The sequence below is a fragment of the Oncorhynchus mykiss genome, chromosome 12 (genome assembly GCF_057628025.1).
Source record: "Oncorhynchus mykiss isolate SJ-2025 chromosome 12, ASM5762802v1, whole genome shotgun sequence".
Classification (NCBI taxonomy): domain Eukaryota; kingdom Metazoa; phylum Chordata; class Actinopteri; order Salmoniformes; family Salmonidae; genus Oncorhynchus; species Oncorhynchus mykiss.
This window is the reverse complement of record NC_143033.1, coordinates 2363543-2386098: the sequence shown is the minus strand read 5'-3', so window position 1 is coordinate 2386098 and position 22556 is coordinate 2363543. Positions and strand designations below refer to the sequence as shown.

General features: G+C 42.4%; 1 protein-coding gene and 1 long non-coding RNA gene across 8 annotated transcripts in view; one reads left to right on the top strand and one right to left on the bottom strand.

Moving 5' to 3' along the window:
* LOC149979060 (uncharacterized) overlaps positions 1-6731 on the bottom strand; it is a 519908-nt gene extending 513177 nt beyond the window's left edge. For 5 of the 7 annotated variants that reach the window (XR_016484845.1, XR_016484848.1, XR_016484846.1 and 2 more), the window contains exons 1-2: positions 6465-6731; positions 6035-6096 (exon numbers count right to left, since the gene is read on the bottom strand). This is a non-coding gene — a long non-coding RNA (uncharacterized LOC149979060). Of the gene's footprint in view, positions 1-370; positions 3674-6034; positions 6097-6464 lie in introns of those variants that run through there. The other 2 variants (XR_016484844.1, XR_016484843.1) reach the window with 2 other exon arrangements.
* The window catches only part of LOC110536854 (lysophosphatidic acid receptor 1), a 94077-nt gene that overhangs the window by 15208 nt on the left and 56313 nt on the right, over positions 1-22556 (top strand). The gene's annotated exons all lie outside the window — the stretch shown is intronic.

Sequence of the window (22556 nt, the reverse complement as noted above, 5' to 3'; positions counted from 1 at the left end):
TGAGTTTGCCCCACATGTCTTTGCCTAATGTTCTTTGTGGTGGGCTGTCTCATGAATCGATGTGATGTAATTAGATGAATGGACACCTGGGGCAAATTATTTGTGTGTTGCCTTTCAGGCTCGCTCCCATAACCTATAATTCTGTATCTCTTTGTGACTCATTTGTATACAAGTAGACCAGAGGGGCCACGTCCCTGATTGGCTGATGGGAGTAAACCATGATTAGAACCACCTGCTGCTCATCTGTAGTTCTTTACAAATGCTGTTTTTAGGTCTTTAAAATGGTATCTTGTAGCACTGAAGAAGGCTGTAAAAGCCCAACACGTCTCTGTACGCTATCCCTGATGCAATAAACAATTTTAAAAACATAGAAAAATTAACCCATTACACTTCTTTATTTGTCTGAATTTTAACAGGTTTGACACACAAGCCTAAATTCTTCTGAGTGCCATGGTTCTCTTTTGATTCGTAACCTATGGTGCAGTGGTGAAACCTATGGCGTAATTAATAAAATATATATATATATATATTTCACCTTTATTTAACCAGGTAGGCTACTTACAACTGCGACCTGGCCAAGATAAAGCAAAGCAGAGTACCACATGGGATAAGCAAACGTACAGTCAGTAACACAATAGGTTGTTACAATACAGGCTCCACACCATAGGTTGTTACAAATGTAGTAAGATAAGGGAGGTAAGGCAATGAATAGGCCATAGTGGTGAAATAATTACAATTTAGCAATTAAACACTGGAGTGATAGATGTGCAGAAGATGAATGTGCAAGTAGAGATACTGGGGTGCAAAGGAGAAAAAAATCAAATAAAAAACAATATGGGGGATGAGGTAGTTGGGTGGACTATTTACAGATGGGCTGTGTACAGGTGCAGTGTAATGTAAGCTGCTCTGACAGCTGATGCTTAAAGTTAGAGAGTGAAATATAAGACTCCAGCTTCAGTGATTTTTGCAGTTCGTTCCAGTCATTGGCAGCAGAGAAATGGAAGGAAAGGTGATGAGTTGGCTTTGATTGATGACCAGTGAAATATACCTGCTGGAGCGCGTGCTACAGGTGGGTGCTGCTATGGTGACCAGTGAGCTGAGGTAAGGCAGGGCTTTACCTAGCAAAGACTTATAGATGACCTGGAGCCAGTGGGTTTGGCAACAAATATGAAGCGAGGGCCAGCCAACGAGAGCATACAGGTCGAAGAGGTGGGTTGTATATGGGGCTTTGGTGACAAAATGGATGGCACTGTGATAGACTACATCGAATTTGCTGAGTACTATATTATAAATGATTTCACCGAAGTCGAGGATCGGTAGGATAGTCAGCTTTACGAGGGTATCTTTGGCAGCATGAGTGAAGAATGCTTTGTTTTGCGAAATAGGAAGACAATTCTAGATTTAATTTTGAATTGGAGATGTTTAATATGAGAGAAATGGTGTAAACTATGTTGTAACCTATGGTGTAATGGTGTAGCCTATTGTATGGTGTAGCCTATGGTGTAACAACCTATGGTGTAGTCTATGGTGTAACAACCTATGGTGTAACAACCTATGGTGTAGTCATGGTTTAGTCTATGGTGTAGCAACCTATGGTGTAGCAACCTATGGTGTAGCAACCTATGGTGTAGCAACCTATGGTGTAGTCATGGTTTAGTCTATGGTGTAGCAACCTATGGTGTAGCAACCTATGGTGTAGCAACCTATGGTGTAGCAACCTATGGTGTAGCAACCTATGGTGTAGCAACCTATGGTGAAGCAACCTATGGTGAAGCAACCTATGGTGTAGTCTATGGTGTAGTCTATGGTGTAGTCTATGGTGTAGCAACCTATGGTGTAGCAACCTATGGTGTAGTCTATGGTGTAGCAACCTATGGTGTAGCAACCTATGGTGTAGCAACCTATGGTGTAGCAACCTATGGTGTAACAACCTATGGTGTAGTCTATGGTGTAACAACCTATGGTGAAGCAACCTATGGTGTAACAACCTATGGTGAAGCAACCTATGGTGTAGCAACCTATGGTGTAGCAACCTATGGTGAAGCAACCTATGGTGTAGTCTATGGTGTAGTCTATGGTGTAGCAACCTATGGTGTAGTCTATGGTGTAGCAACCTATGGTGTAACAACCTATGGTGTAACAACTTATGGTGTAACAACTTATGGTGTAACAACCTATGGTGTAACAATCTATGGTGTAACAATCTATGGTGTAACAACTTATGGGGTAACAATCTATGGTGTAACAATCTATGGTGTATCAATCTATAGTGTAACAACTTATGGGGTAACAATCTATGGTGTAACAATCTATGGTGTAACAATCTATGGTGTAACAACTTATGGGGTAACAATCTATGGTGTAACAACCTATGGTGTAACAACTTATGGGGTAACAATCTATGGTGTAACAATCTATGGTGTAACAATCTATGGTGTAACAATCTATGGTGTAACAATCTATGGTGTAACAATATATGGTGTAACAACCTATGGTGTAGCAACCTATGGTGTAGTCTATGGTGTAACAACCGATGATGTAGTCTATGGTGTAACAACCTATGGTGTAACAACCTATGGTGTAGTCATGGTGTAGTCTATGGTGTAGCAACCTATGGTGTAGCAACCTATGGTGTAGTCATGGTGTAGTCTATGGTGTAGCAACCTATTGTGTAACAACCTATGGTGTAACAACCTATGGTGTAGCAACCTATGGTGTAGCAACCTATGGTGTAGCAACCTATGGTGTAGCAACCTATGGTGTAGTCTATGGTGTAGTCTATGGTGTAGTCTATGGTGTAGCAACCTATGGTGTAACAACCTATGGTGTAGCAACCTATGGTGTAGCAACCTATGGTGTAGCAACCTATGGTGTAGCAACCTATGGTGTAGCAACCTATTGTGTAGCAACCTATGGTGAAGCAACCTATGGTGAAGCAACCTATGGTGTAGTCTATGGTGTAGTCTATGGTGTAGCAACCTATGGTGTAGCAACCTATGGTGTAGTCTATGGTGTAGCAACCTATGGTGTAACAACCTATGGTGTAGTCTATGGTGTAGTCTATGGTGTAGTCTATGGTGTAACAACCTATGGTGTAGCAACCTATGGTGTAACAACTTATGGGGTAAAAATCTATGGTGTAACAATCTATGGTGTAACAACTTATGGGGTAACAATCTATGGTGTAACAATCTATGGTGTAACAATCTATGGTGTAACAATCTATGGTGTAACAATCTATGGTGTAACAACCTATGGTGTAACAACCTATTGGTTAGCAAATCAAATCAAATCTATTTATATAGCCCTTCGTACATCAGCTTATATCTCAAAGTGCTGTACAGAAACCCAGCCTAAAACCCCAAACAGCAAGCAATGCAGGTGTAGAAGCACGGTGGCTAGGAAAAACTCCCTAGAAAGGCCAAAACCGAGGAAGAAACCTAGAGAGGAACCAGGCTAGGTGGGGTGGCCAGTCCTCTTCTGGCTGTGCCGGGTGGAGATTATAACAGAACATGGCCAAGATGTTCAAATAAATGACATAAATGACCAGCATAGTCCAATAATAATAAGGCAGAACAGTTGAAACTGGAGCAGCAGCACGGCCAGGTGGACTGGGGACAGCAAGGAGTCATCATGTCAGGTAGTCCTGAGGCATGGTCCTAGGGCTCAGGTCCTCCGAGAGAGAGAAAGAAAGAGAGAAAGAGAGAATTAGAGAGAGCACACTTAAATTCACACAGGACACCGAATAGGACAGGAGAGGTACTCCAGATATAACAAACTGACCCTAGCCCCCGACACATTAACTACTGCAGCATAAATACTGGAGGCTGAGACAGGAGGGGTCAGGAGACACTGTGGAGTAACAATCTATGGTGTAACAACCTATGGTGTAGTCTATGGTGTAGTCTATGGTGTAGCAACCTATGGTGTAACAACATATGGTGTAACAACCTATGGTGTAACAACCTATGGTGTAACAACATATGGTGTAACAACATATGGTGTAGCAACCTATGGTGTAGCAACCTATGGTGTAGCAACCTATGGTGTAGCAACCTATGGTGTAGCAACCTATGGTGTAGCAACCTATGGTGTAACAACCTATGGTGTAGCAACCTATGGTGTAGTCTATGGTGTAGTCTATGGTGTAACAACCTATGGTGTAGCAACCTATGGTGTAGCAACCTATGGTGTAGTCTATGGTGTAGCAACCTATGGTGTAGTCTATGGTGTAACAATCTATGGTCTAACAACCTATGGTGTAGTCTATGGTGTAACAACCTATGATGTAGTCTATGGTGTAGTCTATGGTGTAACAACCTATGGTGTAACAACCTATGGTGTAACAACCTATGGTGTAACAACCTATGGTGTAAAACAACCTATGGTGTTAAACAAGATATTTTGTCACGACAAGATGCTCGACTATGCTTATAATTGACAGCTTTGGATAGAAAACACTCTGACGTTTCCATAACTGCAAAGATATTGTCTGTGAGTGCAACAGAACTGATGTTACAGGCGAAACCCAGATAAAAATCCAATCAGGAAGTGCCCCATATTTTGAAGGCGCTGCATGCCAATGACTCCTTATATGGCTGTGAATGGGCTCTGAATGAGCTTACGTTTTCTACGTATTCCCCAAGGTGTCTACAGCATTGTGACGTCTTTTTGCGCATTTATGTTGAAGAATATCCGTAAGGGACCACATTGAGCAAGTGGTCACATGACGGCTCCCGCAGAAAATCTTGCGTAAAGTACTGAGGTAGCCATTATTCCAATGGCTTCTAATGAGAAACCAATTGTCCCGACGGATATATTATCGAATAGATATTTGAAAAACACCTTGAGGAAACAACGTTTGCCGTGTTTCTGTCGATATTATGGGGTTAATTTTGAAAAAAGTTTGGTGTTGTAATGGTAGCATTTTCCGGTCGATTTCTCAGCCAAGCATGATGAACAAACGGGTGCTATTTCGCCTACAAAAATAATATTTTGGGAAAAAAGGAACATTTGCTATCCAACTGTGAGTCTCCTGAGTGAAAGCATCCAAAGTTCTTCGAAGCTAAATTATTTAATTTGGTTGCTTTTCTTATTTTCATGAAAATGTTGCCTGCTGCCAGCAGAGCCTAGCATAGCATTATGCCATGATAAACTTACACAAATACTTGTCTAGCGTTGGCTGTAACGCATATTTTGAAAATCTGAGATGACAGTGTTGTTAACAAAAGGCTAAGCTTGTGTTTGAATATATTTATTTCATTTCATTTGCGATTTTCATGAATAGCAAAAGTTACTAGGGGTATTTATGTCCGCTGCGTTATACTAATTCGTTTGAGGCTATGATTACGCTCCCGGATCCGGGATTGCTCGTCGCAACAGGTTAACACCCAAGCCATCCTGCAATCTAAGCTTGATGCCCTCAATCTCACACAAATTATAAATGAACCTACCAGGTACCACCCCAAAGCCGTAAACACGGGCACCCTCGTAGATATCATCCTAACCAACTTGCGTTCCAAATACACCTCTGCTGTTTTCAACCAAGATCTCAGCGATCACTGCCTCATTGCCTGCATCCGTAATGGGTCAGCGGTCAAACGACCTTCACTCATCACTGTCAAACGCTCCCTAAAACCCTTCAGCAAGCAGGTCTTTCTAATCGACCTGGCCCGGGTATCCTGGAAGGATGTTGATCTCATCCCGTCAGTAGAGGATGCTTGGTAGTTTTCTTTAACCTTTCTGATCTCCCCATCCCGGATCCGGGTTCGTGAATACAGACTCAAGCTCATTACCATAACGCAACGTTAACTATTCATGAAAATCGCAAATGAAATGAAATAAATATGCTAGCTCTCAAGCTTAGCCTTTTGTTAACAACACTGTCATCTCAGATTTTCAAAATATGCTTCTCAACCATTGCAAAACAAGCATTTGTGTAACAGTATTGATGGCTAACGTAGCATTTAGCATTAGCATTCAGCTGGCAACATTTACACAAAAAAACAGAAAAGCATTCAAAAAAATCATTTACCTTTGAAGAACTTCAGATGTTTTCAATGAGGAGACTCTCAGATAGCAAATGTTCAGTTTTTCCTGAAAGATTATTTGTTTAGGACAAATCGCTCCGTTTTCTGCGTCACGTTTAGCTATGAAAAAACCCCTGTATCCAGGATTGTGTAAATCTATCAGCAAGCTCATTAGCATAACACAACGTTAACTATTTATGAAAATCGCAAATGAAATGAAATAAATATGCCATCTCTCAAGCTTAGCCTTTTGTAAACAACACTGTCATCTCAGATTTTCAAAATATGCTTCTCAACCATAGGAAAACAATCATTTGTGTAAAAGTAGCTAGCTAGAGTTAGCATTTCGCATTAGCATTTAGCGTTAGCATTAGCGTTAGCATCCAGCACGCAACATTAACAAAAACATAAAAGCCTTCAAATAAAATCATTTACCTTTGAAGAACTTCTGATGTTTTCAATGAGGATACTCTCAGTTAGATAGCAGATGCTCAGTTTTTCCAAAAAGATTCCTTGTGTATTAGAAATAGCTCCGTTTTATACATCACATTTGGCTACCAAAAAAATCCATAAATTCAGTCCTCAAAACGCAAACTTTTTTCCAAATTAACTCCATAATATCGACTGAAAACATGGCAAACGTTGTTTAGAATCAATCCTCAAGGTGTTTTTCACATATCTCTTCATTGATACATCGTTCTTGGACACATGCTTTCTCTCCTGAATCCCAGGAGAAAATGCCCGCACCTGAAGATTACGCACAAATTTAGACAAAGGACACCGGGCGGACCTCTGGAAAATGTAGTCTCTTATGGCCAATCTTCCAATGATATGCCTACAAATACGTCACAATGCTGCTAAGACCTTGGGCGAACGACAGAAAGTGTAGGCTCATTCCTTGCGCAATCACAGCCATATAAGGAGAGAATGGAAAACAGAGCTTCAGAAATTCTGCTAATTCCTGGGTGATGCATCATCTTGGTTTCGCCTGTAGAATGAGTTCTGGGGCACTTACAGACAAAATCTTTGCAGATTCTGAAACTTCAGAGTGTTTTCTTTCCAAAAAGAATATGCATAGTCGAGCATCTTTTCGTGACAAAATATCACGCTTAAAACGGGAACGTTTTTTATCCAAAAATGAAATAGCGCCCCTAGAGCTCTAAGAGGTTAAATGCCTTCCTCACCATCTTAAATAAGCATGCCCCATTGAAGAAATGTAGAATCAGGAACAGATATAGCCCTTGGTTCTCTCCACACCTGATTGCCCTTAACTTCTAGCGTCGAGCAAACTCGTATCCGGGAGCGTAATCATAGCCTCAAGCTTATTACCATAACGCAACGTTAACTATTCATGAAAATCGCAAATGAAATGAAATAAATATATTCACTCACAAGCTTATCCTTTTGTTAACAACACTGTCATCTCAGATTTTCAAAATATGCTTTTCAACCATAGCTACATAAGCATTTGTGTAAGAGTATTGATAGCTAGCATAGCATTAAGCCTAGCATTCAGCAGGCAACATTTTCACAAAAACAAGAAAAGCATTAAAATAAAATAATTTTCCTTTGAAGAACTTCGGATGTTTTCAATGAGGAGACTCTCAGATAGCAAATGTTAATTTTTTCCAAAAAGATTATGTGTGTAGGAGAAATCGTTCCGTTTTGTTCATCACATTTGGCAAAGAAAAAAAAACGAAAATTCAGTCATTACAACGCCAAACTTGTTTCCAAATTAACTCCATAATATCGTCAGAAACATGGCAAACGTTGTTTAGAATCAATCCTCAAGGTGTTTTCACATATCTATTCGATGATAAATCATTTGTGGCAGGTTGGTTTCTCCTCGGAAGCAAACAGAAAAATACATGCAGCTGGAGATTACGCAATAATTGCGACGGAGGACACCAAGCGGCCACCTGGTATATGTAGTGTAAAATGGTCAATCTTCCAATGATATGCCTACAAATACGTCACAATGCTGTCGACACTATTGGGAAACGACAGAAAGTGTAAGCTCATTCGTGACCCATACACAGCCATATAAGGACTCATTGAAACACAGCGCCTTCTGGGTCACTTCCTGTTTGAAATTTCATCTTGGTTTCGCCTGTAGCATCAGTTCTGTGGCACTCACAGACAATATCTTTGCAGATTTGGAAATGTCAGAGTGTTTTCTTTCCAAAGCTGTCAATTATATGCATAGTCGAGCATCTTTTCGTGACAAAATATCTTGTTTAAAACGGGAAAGTTTTTTTTATCCAAAAATTTAAATAGCGCCCCCTATATCAAAGAAGTTAACCAACACAAAAACATCCTATGGCGTTCTGCATTAGCATCGAACAGCCCCCGTCAAATGCAACTTTTCAGGGAAGCTAGAAACCAATATAGACAGGCAGTTAGAAAAGCCAAGGCTAGCTTTTTAAAGCAGAAATGTACTTCCTGCAACACAAAAAAAGTTCTGGGACACTGTAAAGTCAATGGAGAATAAGAACACCTCCTCCCAGCTGCCCACTGCACTGAGGATAGGAAACACTGTCACCACCGATAAATCCACTATAATTGAGAATTTCAAGAAGCATTTTTCTACGGCTGGCCATGCTTTCCACCTGGCTACCCCTACCCCGGTCAACAGCACTGCACCCCCCACAGCAACTCGCCCAAGCCTTCCCCATTTCTCCTCCCAAATTCAGTCAGCTGATGATCTGAAAGAGCTGCAAAATCTGGACCCCTACAAATAAGCCGGGCTAGACAATCTGGACCCTTTCTTTCAAAAATCATCTGCCGAAATTGTTGCAAACCCTATTACTAGCCTGTTCAAACTCTCATTCGTGTCGTCTGAGATTCTCAAAGTTTGAAAAGCAGCTGCGGTCATCCCCCTCTTCAAAGGGAGGGGCACTCTTGACCCAAACTGCTACAGACCTATATCTATCCTACCCTGCCTTTCTAAGGTCTTCGGAAGCCAAGTCAACAAACAGATTACCGACCATTTCGAATCCGACCGCACCTTCTCCGCTATGTAATCTGGTTTCAGAGCTGGTCATGGGTGCACCTCAGCCACGCTCAAGGTCCTAAACAATATCTTAACCGCCATCGATAAGAAACAATACTGTGCCGCCGTATTCATTGACCTGGCAAAGGCTTTCGACTCGGTCAATCACTACATCCTCATCGGCAGACTCGATAGCCTTGGTTTCTCAAATGATTGCCAGGCCTGGTTCACTAACTACTTGAACTGATACAGTTCAGTGAGTCAAATCGGAGCGCCTGTTGTCAGTCTCTATGGGCGTGCCACAGGGTTCAATTCTTGGACCGACTCTCTTCTCTGTATACATCAATGATGTCGCTCTTGCTGCTGGTGAGTCTCTGATCCACCTCTACGCAGACGAAACCATTCTATATACTTCTGGCCCTTCTTTGGACACTGTGTTAACAACCCTCCAGACGAGCTTCAATGCCATACAACTCTCCTTCCGTGGCCTCCAATTGCTCTTAAATACAAGTAAAACTAAATGCATGCTTTTCAACCGATCGCTGCCTGCACCTGCCCGCCCGTCCAACATCACTACTCTGGACGGTTCTGACTTAGAATATGTGGACAACTACAAATACCTAGGTGTCTGGTTAGACTGTAAACTCTCCTTCCAGACTCACATCAAACATCACCAATCCAAAGTTAAATCTAGAATTGGCTTCCTATTTCGCAACAAAGCATCCTTCACTCATGCTGCCAAACATACCCTTATAAAACTGACCATCCTACCGATCCTCGACTTTGGCGATGTCATTTACAAAAAAGCCTCCAATACCCTACTCAATAAATTGGATGCAGTCTATCACAGTGCCATCCGTTTTGTCAACAAAGCCCCATATACTACCCACCACTGCGACCTGTAAGCTCTTGTTGGCTGGTCCTCGCTTCATACTTGTCGCCAAACCCACTGGCTCCATGTCATCTACAAGACCCTGCTAGGTAAAGTCCCGCCTTATCTCAGTGCTCTGGACACGATAACAACACCCACCTGTAGCACGCGCTCCAGCAGGTATATCTCTCTGGTCACCCCCAAAACCAATTCTTCCTTTGGCCGCCTCTCCTTCCAGTTCTCTGCTGCCAATGACTGGGACGAACTACAAAAATCTCTGAAACTGGAAAGACTTATCTCCCTCACTAGCTTTAAGCACCAGCTGTCAGAGCAGCTCAGAGATTACTGCACCTGTACATAGCCCATCAATAATTTAGCCCAACTACCTCTCCCCCTACTGTATTTATTTATTTATTTTGCTCCTTTGCACCCCACTATTTCTATTTCTACCTTGCACATTCTTCCACTGCAAATCTACCATTCCAGTGTTTTACTTTCTATATTGTATTTACTTCTCCACCATGGCCTCAAAGGACGCCATTGAGATAAACCTAAAACAGGGAATTTTTACTTGGATTAAATGTCAGGATTTGTGAAAAACGGAGTTTAACTGTATTTGGCTAAGGTGTATGTAAACTTCCGACTTCAACTGCATATTCCTAATACAGATAACCACTAACTTCTGGTGTAGAAACCAGATTGTGGCACTCCTCATTTCCATAGGATACCAGATGATTAACAATATTTAAAGTTCACAAGTCAGAACCCATCAGAACCCAACTTTCATTCATAGGCTAGATTGTAGCAACCTCATGGGTATAGGGAACATTTGTGACCCGATTCAGCAAAATCTACTCAACTCTGTTTTCCCCTACCTTGCACGATCCTATTCCAGCCTACCCTAGCCTAAACTACACTACTCTACTCTACCTCACCCAACCCATCCTACTCTACACTAATCTACCCCTACCCTACCCTACCCTACTCTACTCTACCTTTCTCTTCTCTGCTCTAACCTACTCTACCATATTATCCTGTACCCTACACCACCCTACTCTACCCTACTTTACCCTACACTACTCAGCTTACCCTACTCTACACTACTCAACCATACTCTACACTACCTGACTCTCCTCTAAACTACTCTCCTCTACCCTACCATACTCTACTCTACTATACTCTAACCTACCCTACCCTAATATACCCTACTCAACCCTACCCTAATATATCCCACACTACTCTACCCTTCTCAACCGTACTCTACTCTACCCTACCCGACTCTCCTTGATCCTACTCTACCCTACACTACTCACCCTATCCTACTCTACACTACCCTACTCAACTGTACTCTACTCTACCCTACCCAACTCTCCTCTCCCCTACTCTACCCTACTCTACACTACTTTACCCTACTCAACCCTACTCTACTCTACCCTACCATACTCTACTCTATACTACCAGACTCTCCTCTAAACTGCTCTCCTCTACCCTACCCTACCATACTCTACTAAACTCTACTCTAACCTACCCTAATATACCCTACTCAACCCTACCCTACTATATCCCACTCTACTCTGCCCTACTCTGCCTGATTCTACTCGAACCTACTCTACTCTACACTAACTTACCCTACCCTATTCTACTCTACTTCACCTTACTCTGTGTTGTCGTGTCTTTGGCTATGCCAGATTAATTGATAAAACATGTTATTCTATAAAATAATTTATCCATAATTAATATCACCTGATTGAGCTAATCATGTAAATATAATTAACTAGAGAGTCGGGCACCACAAAATAATATTTATAGAGCTGTTATCTTCCAAATAAACTCTTAAAGACCAAGTAATATTTTACAGCCATAGCAGTCAACATTAATCTTCATCTTACTTCAGTCTCATCTGAAAGTTGTAAATTCTTGGTTATCTGCAAGAACCCTGGCTAACAATTTGAATCAACAATACAGTATTTGGTTTAATCATTTATTTACTAAATACCTAACTAATCATACATACACATAATTAAATCATAACTTGATTACAAATTACGTCATGAAGGAAAACATCCCTAGCGGGCGAAACAGATATGACAGCTATCGTAAATACAGTACCTTATGCATTCTAAATTACTGCCCATTTGGAAAAGGAAAATGCAATAAATATTTACTCTGAGCTGCGCTTCGGTAGGTTGGTGGTAGATGGAAGATCGTGTTGCCAAACCGAGTCCTTTGAAGAATGTCTCTGGTGGTCAATTGGATGCGTTGTAGTAACGTTGTTGTGTGGTAGATGGGATACTATGTCTGTTCCTTCCTAACCCTCGTTTGCAGCTGCGGTCGCTAACTCAACGGCTAAAAGGTATCACTTCTGTCATGAATAAGAGTTAAAAAGTTCATACCATTCGCAACCAAAACTCATGCTGATGTTGGCTTCATTCTGTAGTTATTATGTGAACCATTCTGACATAGGACCGTCATCCTACCTCATCGGAACAGGAAGTTCTATTGTCGTCACGGGCTTATATAGGAAGGGAGAAAGGGGGTGTGTTTCATAGTTTACAACCTCTGTCTCTTCACGTGGGCGGGCCACTGAGTGGGCAGCCCTAACTTATTAAAACCCACATCTCACATTTTAGAAGCTAAAATCATATTTCATCCCATCACAAATAATTTCATATTCAAACATTTAAATTGAACAACAATTCCATGTGAATCCGATAACTCTGATGTGTAGACTTTCCACTGTAGAGTTTGTCATCTTATCATTGATGAGAATGTTTCAGATGACAACCGAACTGACATCATATTCATTAAGTACCACCGCATATGTTCAATTGGTCGGATTACCAGAATATAGTTCATTTCCCCCCACCTACTGAAGTTCCCAGAATCTCTATGTTAACCAAGGGTTTTTTAAATGTAACCTCAGTAGGTTAGAGAGAGGGAAAAGGGGGGGAGAGGTATTTATGACTGTCATAAACCTATCCCCCAGGCCAACGTCATGACAGTGTGTTGCTGTATGTCTCCATTCGAGATAAAGAGTCGTCCTTCTCTCAGCTATGACACAGTCTCAAAGAGGAAGTGATGTCTTGTTTTTGTACTATATTGATTCAACATGTGCCTGAATACCAAGCATTATACATTGTCACTATGGGGACAAAAACAGATGATCTAATAAGAGCTCACTCATTCTGGTTCAGAGTGGCGCATCTCATGGTTTTTGTTCCAAATGGCAATCTCTATATAGTGTATAAACTTTTCCCTATACAGTGTACATCCTATTCCCTATGTAGTGTACATCCTATTCCCTATATAGTATAGTGTACATCCTATTCCCTATGTAGTGTACATCCTATTCCCTATGTAGTGTACATCCTATTCCCTATGTAGTGTACATCATATTCCCTATGTAGTGTACATCCTATTCCCTATATAGTATAGTGTACATCCTATTCCCTATGTAGTGTACACCCTATTCCCTATGTAGTGTACATCCTATTCCCTATGTAGTGTGTATGTTTGACCAGGCCCACACATGTTGTTCATCAGAGCCTCATAAACTTTTGAAGTTTAAAATGTTCATGTGAATCGAATGATCTTCCAGTAATAAAGTATGTATTAGTCTATCATGGTTATTAATGAACAATTATGTTTAGAATCTTATCTTCCACAGCATTACCTAGAGAGAGTGAATTTGAACAATTACTTCAGGCTGAAACCCAAATAGCACCCTATTCCCTAAATAGTGCACTACTTTTGACAATATTCTTATGGGTCCTGGTCAAAAGTAGAGCACTATTTAGGGAACAGTGTGCGATTTGAGACGTAGCTCCTGTTTCCTAGCTTAGTGAGGCGATGCTGTCTGAACAATACCCTTATTGTGCTGTAGGCTGGCTGGCCTGGAGTTGGCAGGACCAACAGAGAGGCAGAAATCAATCCAGGCTGGTGCTGAAAGCTCACAGACAAAACATACGGAATCGGGCACACACACACACAGACACACACCTACACACACACACACACCTACACACACACACATACACACACAGACACACACCTACACAGACACACACAAACACACACAAACACCTACACACACACACAAACACACACAGACACACACACACACACACACACACAGGCATGGAAAAAACACACAGACACACACACAGACACACACACTTACACACCTACACAGACATGTAGGACCCATGAGAGGACAAGGACAAGGACCCATGAGCACCAACAAGGTAAAGGACCCATGAGCACCAACAAGGTAAAGGACCCATGAGCACCAACAAGGTAAAGGACCCATGAGCACCAACATGTGAAGTTTAATGGTACATGTCAAATTGGGTGTCAAATGAAAGCTAAGAGTCTATATTTTTTAGGAAGTAAGGTAATGTAATTTTTTATTTTTCAACTATTTCCTATCTTAAAAATTAGGAATAAGCAAAAGCTTTGATTTCTGTTACATCTGCCAGAAACAAACAGAGCATACGAAGCCCACAAGCTAATGTTACATCTGCCAGAAACAAACAGAGCATACGAAACCCACAAGCTAACTTATTTGCAGATAAACAGAAACAAGCATCATTCTTTTGATCTGAATTAACTCGACCCCAAAAGAGAAAAATAAGCACGAAAAAAGACTGCTCAGGACCATTAAACAATGGAATAAATTATGAAATATGGAGAATTATACAGTTCTCATGGACTGGTAGGCAAGTGTTGGGTTGCGTTTTTAGCCTGCTAGCTACGTTAACTGCTAACTTCAGTGTGTTCAATGTTCAAGCTAGCTAACACGGCTACTTAGCTAGCTAACATCTTTCTGTAATATGACTTTTTCTGTACTCAAGGAATAATAACAGCATCAGGTAGCTACTCTGCATAAACCCTACAATATGCTTAATGCCTTTATTTCAACTAGCTAACGTTAGCTAGCTAAAGCTAGATATGAAGTTTGTTGACATGATATTGTGTCTGGTTTGTAGATGATAATGCTTGCTTGGTGGTCAACAACCTTTCGGCCTAGGAACATCAGTGCGAAGGGCTTGGTAGAAAACTTTTGTTCGAAAAGAATGGCAGACATTACACTTGTTTCAAGTATTTTCCCTTTTCCTGGTGAAACTTCAGAAATTAATATACAATTACACTGAGCTGTAAATCAACACAATGTGTTTCCTCTGAGCGGCTATCCATTGATTCTGATCAAACTCCTCCACATTTTTCATAGAGTTGTATGGTTTGTTAAACTTTGAAATCGATGGTTTTTGTTTGGCAAACATTTTGAGTTAGCCTCAGCGCAGAAACATCATGGCTGTACTATCAGTTAGCCTTGTCTGAGCCAGAACGTCACATAGAGCAGGAGTCTATCTCGTGTTTCTCTAGCGTGAGGCAGCTTGATGTACAGTACACCCCTTCGACAGGACGCTTGTCAATCGCAGGGCCTTAACCCCAATCCATCTCTGTAATGATGAGTGTCAAGCAGAGAGTGTTGGCTGTACTGCACTCAAATATAAGTGGAGCAGAGAGTGTTGGCTGTACTGCACTAAAATATAAGTGGAGCAGAGAGTGTTGGCTGTACTGCACTCAAATATAAGTGGAGCAGAGAGTGTTGGCTGTACTGCACTCATATAAGTGGAGCAGAGAGTGTTGGCTGTACTGCACTCATATATAAGTGGAGCAGAGAGTGTTGGCTGTACTGCACTCATATATAAGTGGAGCGGAGCGTGTTGGCTGTACTGCACTCATATCTAAGTGGAGCAGAGAGTGTTGGCTGTACTGCACTCATATATAAGTGGAGCAGAGAGTGTTGGCTGTACTGCACTCATATATAAGTGGAGCAGAGAGTGTTGGCTGTACTGCACTCATATATAAGTGGAGCAGAGAGTGTTGGCTGTACTGCACTCATATATAAGTGGAGCAGAGAGTGTTGGCTGTACTGCACTCATATATAAGTGGAGCGGAGCGTGTTGGCTGTACTGCACTCATATCTAAGTGGAGCAGAGAGTGTTGGCTGTACTGCACTCATATATAAGTGGAGCAGAGCGTGTTGGCTGTGCTGCACTCATATATAAGTGGAGCAGAGCAGAGAAGATGCAGGCACTATACTGTTAAAAGTTGAATGCGTTTATTTATCAAATTGCAGATAGCGTACGCTCTCTGAACTACCTGATGTTAACACATTAAAATATCCATTTTAAATTAACTAGACATTTTTGTCACTAATGAATAATGAAAATAAATACACACAACACTATAGCATGGTTGAAAAAACAAACAAACAATCAATACAACACTGATGCCCTATCTATGACAAGACAGACATGCTAACTATTAGCTCCTCTTTTGACTAGCTCCTAAGAGACTGAAGACAGACAAGCTAACCATTAGCTCCTCCATTGACTAGCTCCTAACAGACTGAAGACAGACATGCTAACCATTAGCTCCTCCATTGACTAGCTCCTAACAGACTGAAGACAGACATGCTAAGCCTTAGCTCCTCCATTGACTAGCTCCTAACAGACTGAAGACAGACATGCTAACCCTTAGCTCCTCCATTGACTAGCTCCTAACAGACTGAAGACAGACATGCTAACCATTAGCTCTTACATAGCTCCTGCATGGACTAGCTCCACAGGGAAGCTGCCTCAAACAGCTCATTTAGGACATTGAAGGATCAATGAAATAATGATATTCAGATGAAGTGTTTAGTTATCTTTATATAGAAAACTGCTGTCCTCCTCAATTAATTTAATTGTAACTTTAGTCTGTCTTCCTGCTGGGTGGATGGAGGTGCTGTTCAACCTATTCCATGTAACATAGTCTAGAGTTGTGCACTATATATTGAGTAGAGAATCAAGACAAAGGAGATGATTGTGGACTACATGAAAAAGAGGACTGAACACGCCCCAATTCTCATTGACGGGGCTGCAGTGGAGCAGGTTGAGAGCTTCAAGTTCCTTGTTGTCCACATCACCAACAAACTAACATGGTCCAAGTACACCAAGAGAGTTGTGAAGAGGGCACGACAAAACCTATTCCCCCTCAGGAGACTGAAAAGATTTGGCATGGGTCCTCAGATCCTCAAAAGGTTCTACAGCTGCACCATCGAGAGCATCTTGACTGGTTGCATCACTGCCTGGTATAGAAACTGCTAGGCCTCCGACTACAAGGCACTACAGAGGGTAGTGCGAACGGCCCGGTACATCACTGGGGCCAAGCTGGTAGCCTAGTGGTTAGAGCGTTGGACTAGTAACCTGAAAGTTTGCAAGATTGAATCCCCGAACTGACAAGGTAAAAATCTGTTGTTCTGTCCCTGAAGAAGGCAGTTAACCAAATGTTCCTAGGCCATCATTGAAAATAGGAATTTGTTCTTAACTGACTTGCCTAGTAAAATAAAGGTTAAAAAAAAACTCCCTGCCATCCAGGATCTCTATACCAGGCGGTGTCAAAGGAAGAACCTAAAATTGTTAAAGACTCCAGCCACCTTAGTCAGACTGTTCTCTCTGCTACCGCACAGCAAGCAGTAGCAGAGCACCAAGTCTAGGTCCAAGAAGCTTCGAAACAGCTTCTAACCCCAAGCCATAAGACTCCTGAACACCTAATCAAATGGCCACCCAGACTATTTGCATCCCCCCCCCCCCCCCTCTGCCCCTATTTTACACCTTTTCTACTCTTTTGTTATCATCTATGCATAGTCACTTTAATAACTCTACCCACATGTACATATTACCTCAACTAACCGGTGCCCCCGCACATTGACTCTGTACCGGTACCCCCCTGCATATAGCCTCCACATTGACTCTGTACCGTAATACCCTGTATATAGCCTCCACATTGACTCTGTACCAGTACCCCCTGCATATAGCCTACACATTGACTCTGTACCGTAATACCCTGTATATAGCCTCCACATTGACTCTGTATCGTAATACCCTGTATATAGCCTCCACATTGACTCTGTACTGGTACCCCCGTGTATATAGGCTCCACATTGACTCTGTACTGGTATCCCCCTGTATATAGCCTCCACATTGACTCTGTACCGGTACACCCCTGTATATAGCCTCCACATTGACTCTGTACCGGTACCCCCCTGTATATAGGCTCCACATTGACTCTGTACCGGTACCCCCTGTATATAGCCTCCACATTGACTCTGTACCGGTACCCCCTTGTATATAGCCTCCACGTTGACTCTGTACCGTAATACCCTGTAAAAAACCTCCACGTTGACTCTGTACCGGTACACCCCTGTATATAGCCTCCACGTTGACTCTGTACCGGTACCCCCTGTATATAGCCTCCACATTGACTCTGTACCGGTACCCCCCTGTATATAGCCTCCACATTGACTCTGTACTGGTACCCCCTGTATATAGCCTCCACATTGACTCTGTACCGGTACCCCCTGTATATAGCCTCCACATTGACTCTGTACCGGTACACCCTGTATATAGCCTCCACATTGACTCTGTACTGTAACACCCTGTATATAGCCTCCACATTGACTCTGTATCGTAACACCCTGTATATAGCCTCCACATTGACTCTGTACCGTAACACCCTGTATATAGCCTCCACATTGACTCTGTACCGTAACACCCTGTATATAGCCTCCACATTGACTCTGTAGGTCTACTACACCTGTTGTATTCAGCATTTCACTGTGAGGTCTACTACACCTGTTGTATTCAGCATTTCACTGTAAGGTCTACTACACCTGTTGTGCCCTGGTCTAAAGTCATATATTGACTAGGGAGGTTGCTGTTTAGACTCAGGGGTTGCTGTTTAGACTCAGGGGTTGCTGTTTAGACTCACGGAGGTTGCTGTTTAGACTCACAGAGGTTGCTGTTTAGACTCACAGAGGTTGCTGTTTAGACTCACAGAGGTTGCTGTTTAGACTCACAGAGGTTGCTGTTTAGACTCACAGAGGTTGCTGTTTAGACTCACAGAGGTTGCTGTTTAGACTCACAGAGGTTGCTGTTTAGACTCACAGAGGTTGCTGTTTAGACTCACAGAGGTTGCTGTTTAGACTCACAGAGGTTGCTGTTTAGACTCACAGAGGTTGCTGTTTAGACTCACAGAGGTTGCTGTTTAGACTCACAGAGGTTGCTGTTTAGACTCACAGAGGTTGCTGTTTAGACTCACAGAGGTTGCTGTTTAGACTCACAGAGGTTGCTGTTTAGACTCACAGAGGTTGCTGTTTAGACTCACAGAGGTTGCTGTTTAGACTCACAGAGGTTGCTGTTTAGACTCACAGAGGTTGCTGTTTAGACTCACAGAGGTTGCTGTTTAGACTCACAGAGGTTGCTGTTTAGACTCACAGAGGTTGCTGTTTAGACTCACAGAGGTTGCTGTTTAGACTCACAGAGGTTGCTGTTTAGACTCACAGAGGTTGCTGTTTAGACTCACAGAGGTTGCTGTTTAGACTCACAGAGGTTGCTGTTTAGACTCACAGAGGTTGCTGTTTAGACTCACAGAGGTTGCTGTTTAGACTCACAGAGGTTGCTGTTTAGACTCACAGGGTTTGCTGTTTAGACTCACAGGGGTTGCTGTTTAGACTCAGGGGTTGCTGTTTAGACTCAGGGGTTGCTGTTTAGACTCAGGGGTTGCTGTTTAGACTCAGGGGTTGCTGTTTAGACTCAGGGGTTGCTGTTTAGACTCAGGGGTTGCTGTTTAGACTCAGGGGTTGCTGTTTAGACTCAGGGGTTGCTGTTTAGACTCAGGGGTTGCTGTTTAGACTCAGGGGTTGCTGTTTAGACTCAGGGGTTGCTGTTTAGACTCAGGGGTTGCTGTTTAGACTCAGGGGTTGCTGTTTAGACTCAGGGGTTGCTGTTTAGACTCAGGGGTTGCTGTTTAGACTCAGGGGTTGCTGTTTAGACTCAGGGGTTGCTGTTTAGACTCAGGGGTTGCTGTTTAGACTCAGGGGTTGCTGTTTAGACTCAGGGGTTGCTGTTTAGACTCACAGGGGTTGCTGTTTAGACTCACAGGGGTTGCTGTTTAGACTCACAGGGGTTGATGTTTAGACTCACAGAGGTTGATGTTTAGACTCAGGGGTTGCTGTTTAGACTCACAGAGGTTGCTGTTTAGACTCAGCGGTTGCTGTTTAGACTCACAAAGGTCGCTGTTTTGACTCACAGGGGTTGCTGTTTTGACTCAGAGAGTTTGCTGTTTAATCTCAGATAAGTTGCGTAAGGCGTCGTTTTCATAAAAGCAGAACAGATGTCGTGTTTTCAAGACTGTCAACAGTAGGTTACGCCAAGTCCCATTATATAGTTGCAACACGTCCACGTATTCCCTTTACAGTGCACTACTTAGGGAATAGGGTGCCATTTCCACAGTTGTTCTATTTAGACAGACCACCCCCCGCCCACCACCCCATAGCTGAGGACTTGGTTTAATGTTTGCTGTCACACTGCATGCTATAGAGACACTGTAAGGAACGGAATGTAGACATATCTTGAGCATGAGAACCAACCGCACACACACACACACACACACACACACACACACACACACACAGCTCAGACCAGCCCAGCTCAGCGGCCCTCTACTTCCTGCCTGGGTGTTAGCAAGAAGAGAAGAGAATCGTCCAATTCAACTCTAGAGCTGTGACTCACGTTGAACTGAGACAGGCCCGGGACAGCACTGGACACACACCATGTTGTGGAGCCTGTGTGTCTGAGTGTGTGTACAATGTTTGTAATGTACTTGTACAATTGTGTGTGTGTGTGTGTGTGTATATGTGTCAGTCAGTGTGTGTATATGTATCAGTCTGTGTTTGTGTGTGTGTGTGTGTGTGTATGCGCGTGTGTGTGTGTCAGTCAATGTGTGTATGTGTGTCAGTCAGTGTGTGTGTCAGTCAGTGTGTGTGTGTCAGTCAGTGTGTGTGTGTGTGTGTCAGTCAGTGTGTGTTTGTGTGTTTGTGTGTGTGTGTTTGTCAGTCAGTCAGTCAGTCAGTCAGTGTGTGTGTGCGTGTGTGTGTCAGTCAATGTGTGTATATGTGTCAGTCAGTGTGTGTGTGTGTGTGTGTGTGTCAGTCAGTGTGTGTGTTTGTTTGGGTTTGTTTGGGTTGTTTTTTGGGGGGTTGGTTTGTTTGGGTTGTTTGAGTTTGTTTGCGTTGGTTTGTTAGGGTTGTTTGGTTTGGGTTGTTTGGGTTGTTTGGGTTGGTTTGTTTGGGTTGGTTTGTTTGGGTTTGGTTTGTATGGGTTGGTTTGTTTGGGTTTGGTTTGTTTGGGTTTGGTTTGTATGGGTTGGTTTGTTTGGGTTTGGTTTGTTTGGGTTTGGTTTGTATGGGTTGGTTTGTATGGGTTAGTTTGTTTGGTTGGTTTGGGTTGGTTGGTTTGGTGTGTTTGGTTTGGTTTGGTTTGTTTGGTTGGTTTGGTTTGGTTTGGGTGCTCTGAAGGCTGGTTTCCTCTGCTGGGTTTTTAAAGCAGGGAAACTCATATAAAATGCCCAGATGTTAAAGTTGTTTTCAAGACTGCTGTATGTTAATAGGACCAGTCAGATATCTGACTGTCACACAAGACTGGGTTGTACTAAAACACCCAAGTCTCTTTGCAGTGTTTTATCATTGTGACACACGTGCAAAATGTCTGTTTTATCAAACATCTCTTGATCCCAATCTCCTGTTTTTCTTTCTTTTTTACTATTTTCTACATTGTAGAATAATAGTTAAGACATCACAACTAGGAAATAACACATATGGAATCATGTAGCAACCAAAAAAGTGTTAAACAAATCAACATATATTTTATATTATATCAACCAGTTTCACCTGGAATGCTTTTTATGACAGTCTTGAAGGAGTTCCCACATATGCTGAGCTCTTGTTTGCTGCTTTTTCTTCACTCTGTGGTCCAACTCATCCCAAACCATCTCAATCTGGTGGAGGTCAGTTGGTTGTGGAGACCAGGTAATCTGATGCAGCACTTCATCACTCTCCTTCTTGGTAAAATAGCCCTTACACAGCCTGGAGGTGTGCTGGGTCATTGTCCTGTTGAAAAACAAATGATTGTCCCACTAAGCTCAAACCAGATGGGATGGCGTATCGCTGCAGAATGCTCGGGTAGCCATGCTGGTTAAGTGTGCCTTGAATTCTAAATAAATCTCTGACAGTGTCACCAGCAAAGCACCCCCAAACCATCACACCTCCTCCTCCATGCTTCACAGTGGGAACCACACGTGGAGGTCATCCATTCACCTACTCTGTGTCTCACAAAGATATGGCGGTTAGAACCAAAAATCTCAAATTTGGACTCATCAGACCAAAGCACAGAATAGTCTAATGTCTATTGCTCGTGTTTCTTGGCCCAAGCAAGTCTCTCCTACTTATTGGTGTCCTTTAATAGTGGTTTCTTTGCAGCAATTTGACCCCGAAGGCCTGATTCATGCAGTCTCCTCTGAACAGGTGATGTTGAGATGTGTCTGTTACTTGACCTCCGTGAAGCATTTATTTAGGCTGCAATCTGAGGTACAGTTAATTCTAATGACCTTATCCTCTGCAGCAGAAGTAACTCTGGGTCTTCCTTTCCTGTGGTGGTCCTCATGAGAGCCAGTTTCATCATAGCGCTTGATGGTTTTTGCGACTGCACTTGAAGAAACTTTCAAAGTTCTTGAAATGTTCCGTATTGACTGACTTTCATGTTTTAAAAATAATGAT